Source organism: Nannospalax galili, unplaced genomic scaffold (genome assembly GCF_000622305.1).
Source record: "Nannospalax galili isolate Female #2095 unplaced genomic scaffold, S.galili_v1.0 scaffold1123, whole genome shotgun sequence".
In the NCBI taxonomy this organism is placed as follows: Eukaryota; Metazoa; Chordata; class Mammalia; order Rodentia; family Spalacidae; genus Nannospalax; species Nannospalax galili.
The window spans coordinates 9,566-14,184 of record NW_008349192.1 but is presented as its reverse complement, the minus strand read 5'-3'; the positions used below and the strand labels follow the sequence as shown (position 1 = coordinate 14,184).

The 4,619-nt window shown below is 39.6% G+C and overlaps 1 protein-coding gene across 1 annotated transcript in view; it reads left to right on the top strand.

Annotated features, from left to right (window-relative positions):
• Positions 1 to 4,619, top strand: part of LOC103744699 (killer cell immunoglobulin-like receptor 2DS4) — an 18,147-nt gene that overhangs the window by 10,963 nt on the left and 2,565 nt on the right. The window lies entirely within an intron of this gene.

Genomic DNA, 4,619 nt, shown 5'->3' with positions numbered 1-4,619 from the left:
GCCAGCCCTCCTGACCTGTCACACACAGAAATCTCCTCACAGAACTTGAATCAGCTCTTCACCCCAGACGACCCAGGAAAGAGTCAGCTCTTCTAAACAAACTATGTGAGGACATCCTAGAACTCTTAAGACTTAGCACTAAGGTTGAGTGTTTGTCACTGACCAACCTTGAAGGAGCTTCCATAAAGAAAAGACTAACAGCCTCATTGCCTACCTCTCCCTTTCCTTCCCCCACCCTCTTCTCTAGTAAACTCTACAAGCAATTGCTCTTCATGCACAGAACCAGACTCCAATACTGGTTAAGTAAAGGATCCCTCTTCTCTACCATGGAAATCTAGGGTACAGCAAGTGTTGGGGTCATGTGTTGGCCCAGTGGCAGCATAGATCTATGTCATTTTCCCTCTCTGATTCTCAAACCCTACAACAGCAGAAGTTTTGGGAAAGCATGGATAATAAATAGTCAGTGTGGACTATTAATCTCTAACTTCTGCATCTGAGACCTGCTTCAAATGAACAAGGGCACAAATGTAACCCATTTCCCAGTAATAATGTAGTGCTCATTCCAGCTCTGTTCCTACTAGAAAGGAGATTGTGGGCTCTTAAATAGGAAGGGAGCAAGTGGAAGGGAAGTTTGTATAGAAATGCTGCTTGACAGGGAATGAGTGCTTGTGTGCTAGGCCGCAGTGCTGGTTTGCTCATGAGGTAAGATTGTTGAAATAAGAAAGAACATAATTCATCCACACATAGAGCACATACAGTCAGTCTCCTCCTTCCATTTCTGTTCCATGTGTCATGTGTGTAATGTTTTCAAATGCTGCTATAACAAACTCCCACAGGCTCAGTGGGTTAAAGCAAGCAGTTTCAAAGATTATCCTACAGTTCTGTAGATTGGAAGTCAGATATGCATCTTGCATCTCTTCCTATGATTAATCCTCTGCTTCCATCTTTCTCTTTGAAGGACATGTTGATTATACTGGACTTATCCAAACAATCCATAATAATCTTCCCCATTTTAAGGTCAGGCTTAATTCTGTTTGCAACTTTAAATTCTAATTTAATATAACTCAGGCACAAAGTATAGGGATTAGAACATTGACATTCAGAAGTAGTTTCTTCTACTGACCAAAAACAAGTAGACTCTACTCCTGAGAAACTGATGTGGCAGTATTGCTAAATGGAAAGGCAGGAGTGAATGCATAATGGGTGGATGGATGGATTGATGGATGGATGGATGATAGATGGATGAATGAATGGATGATGAATGGATGGATGGGTGATGGATAGATGGATGATGGATGACAGATGGATAGACAGATGAATGGATGGGTGATGGATGGATGATGGATGGATGATGAATGGATAGACAGATGAATGGATGGATGATGGATGGATGATGAATGGATGGATACATAGATGATGGGTGGACAGATGACAGATTATGGATGGATGATGGAGGGATGGATAATTGAATTGGATAGATAAGAGGATGGATAGATAATTGTATGAATGGGTAACTGAATGGATAAATGGACAAGTGAATGGATGAATAATCTATTATAAAAAGATATATGTAAAGCTTAAATAAAATGGTAATTAATGCTTACTTGGGAATTCAGCCTATAATCCCATAGCAATCAGGAAATATCTGTGGCCTCAGTAACAAGATGAATTCAACCCTTAGAAGACTAGTGGGAGATCATTCCAGACAGAACTATCACCATCGAGGCACAAAGAGGAGACTAATCTTCAGTTCTTAGAAGAGGCTATGCCTGATGTATGAATAATATGGGGAGAATTACAAGGTGGATGTAGAGAGAGAAAATATCAGGTGAAATCAGGGGACTTGGAAAGTTAACGGGCTTATACTTCATATTTGCTGCCATCAGGAGCCAGCTAGGGTTTCCTGAAATATAATTACATAATCCATATATGATTAACAGTCATTGATACCAAAAAAATGGTTTCCCATCACATCAGTCGAAGATAATGTTATGTAAATTAACCACAGACTGATCTGGCCAACCGAAAAAACTCAAACCATCCTCAGGAAGTGGAGGAAGTTACTTTTTATTCCCCAGGGGCCCCGGCCTGGACTAACTTGTTCCAGAGAAACTGAAGCACAGACCAGAAATACATAGAGGTTTTTATAGGATTTTTCATGTCATCCTTTGTCAGTAATCATATGAGTGGATTTGAGACTTTCAGCACAGAAATATACATGTCCCTTAAGTTATTATGGGGTTTTTACAAAAAGCAGATATTTGGGACAAGTGTGGGCAAGAGTTGTGACATTTCCTAGTAACATGATATTGCTGATGTTAGTACAATCAAATAAGACAAATTGCAGCAGGTGTTTTCTTACAATCACAGACTGATGGCCTCTATGATTTCAGTACAAATAGAAGCTTCCAAAATCCTATTACCCCTATATATATATCAACAAGAACACTTATTATTAGGCTTATTTTTAGGAGTACATAGGTTCTTATCAAATACATTTGTTAGTAATTATTCATCTACCACAAAAAACAAAGTTACACTGAGGTCAACTTTCAAGTTCATTAGTTCCAGTTAGATCAATTATCCCCATCAATAGGAGAGACTCTGAAAGGGGCAATAATCCTACTCTCTGTGAGAGACAAATAGGACCTAGACACCAAATGAATAAAATAGATGCTCATGAGATGCATTCTTGAGGTAGAATCATCTGGAGGAAGGTCCTGCTGGGTCTGATTATTCCCAGCTGCTTGATTTTGGTTTCATGAATTTATTTCTAAGATTCATTTTCACTACATTTAAATTTATATTTATCAGAGGTAAGAAAGAACGTGGAATAACTGAGTTGCAATTGAAATAACCCATAGCCCAGAGCAACAAGGACACGTACATCCAAATCATCATTATTCTACCTCTGTGTAATCGCCTTTTCCAGCTTCTTTTTTATATTTACTTGTGTGTATGTGAGTATATGTGTACATGCACATGTGTGTGCCATGGCATGTGTGTGGAGGTCAGAGCACAATTTGCAGGAATGAATTATTTCCTTCTACCATTGGGATTATGTTCTAACAGTGATTCAAACATTCAGGCTTAGCACCAAGTATCTTTACCTCCTGAGCCATGTCATCACCTCCCAAGTTCTGTTTTATACACATTATGACTGGGATAAAATACTTTCCTTTTCAGGTAGTGTGAAGATGAAGTCAGTAAGATAGTATCTGCTCCACCAACACAGGTTCTAGAATAGAGAAGAACTGTTTAGCTGCATTGGTGATGGGTACTTACCACCTCTGGTAGCCCTACACAAAACCTTTACTGCCAGCCTACTCCTTGACATGCACAGATTTGGCATCCCTTAGCCAAAATATTAGGGAACAGAAGTGTTTCAAGTTTCAATTTTTTGAGCTCTAAGAAGGCTTTACTTTTTTTCAGTTATAGTACGAATTTTAATCTTATTTTTAATTCTTCAAGAATTTCATGCAATATGTTTTAATAATATTCACCCCTAATCTCCCATCTCCTCCCAATCCACCCCTATTTCTCTAAACTCCCTCAATTTTGTGTCCTCTTTAAAAAGAAAACATCGCCGGGCGTGGTGGCGCACACCTTTAATCCCAGCACTCGGAAGGGAGAGGCAGGCGGATCTCTGTGACTTCAAGGCCAGCTGGTCTACATAGCCAGTTCCAGGACAACTGGGGCTACAGGGAGGCCCTTCTCAAAAAGACCGAAAAAAAAAAGAAAAATCAAGTTCAATTTGTGCTGCTTTACACTTTTGAGTCTGTGGCCATCCACTGAAGTATGGTCGACCTACCAGGAATCACACCCTTAAGGAAAGCTCTTATGGAAAATTGATTCTCTCTCTCTCTTTCTCTCTCTCTCTCTCTCTCTCTCTCTCTCTCTCTCTCTCTCTCTCTCTCCCATCAGTTTCCAGTAGCTCCTCAGCTAGAGGTGGGATACCATGCTCACTTTCCTTCTCTATGTTAGGATTTTTGCCTGACCAAGCTTAGCTTGAACAGGCTGGGGTATGCTGTCACAACTGCTCTGAGTTCATACGTGCACCTGCCCTACTGTTTTTATAAAACAATTTCCATGGAGTCACCCACCACCTCTTGCTCTAACAATCTTTCCACTCCCCTTTTCTGCAGTGACTCCTGATCCTTGGGAGTACGGATATGATATAGTTGTCTCATTCAGGGCTGATCATTGCACAGTCTCCTATTCTCTGTACCTTAACCAGTTGTGGGTCTTCTATGTTAATTGCCATCTACTTCCAAAAGAAGTTTCTCTCGTGGTGGTTGAGACATAGATTAGTCTATTAGTGTAACAATAGGCAATTAGGGATACATTAGAAGAGACAATGAGGAAATTCAGGAAAAAAAAATGGGATTTTTTTTTGTTGAAGCATTGGAGAATTTGCATACACACAATAGAGTGTCTTGGGGGTGAGGCATAAGTATCAATAGGGAATTTCCATCAATTTCAAATGCACACATAGCCTGGAAGTAATTTTACACAATGTTACAATAATATTGCACACATAAAATCAAGTTTGACAATGTACAATGTTTAACTTGTGGGATCATGTTGGTGCTCAAATAATTGTTTCATATATTTAGAGA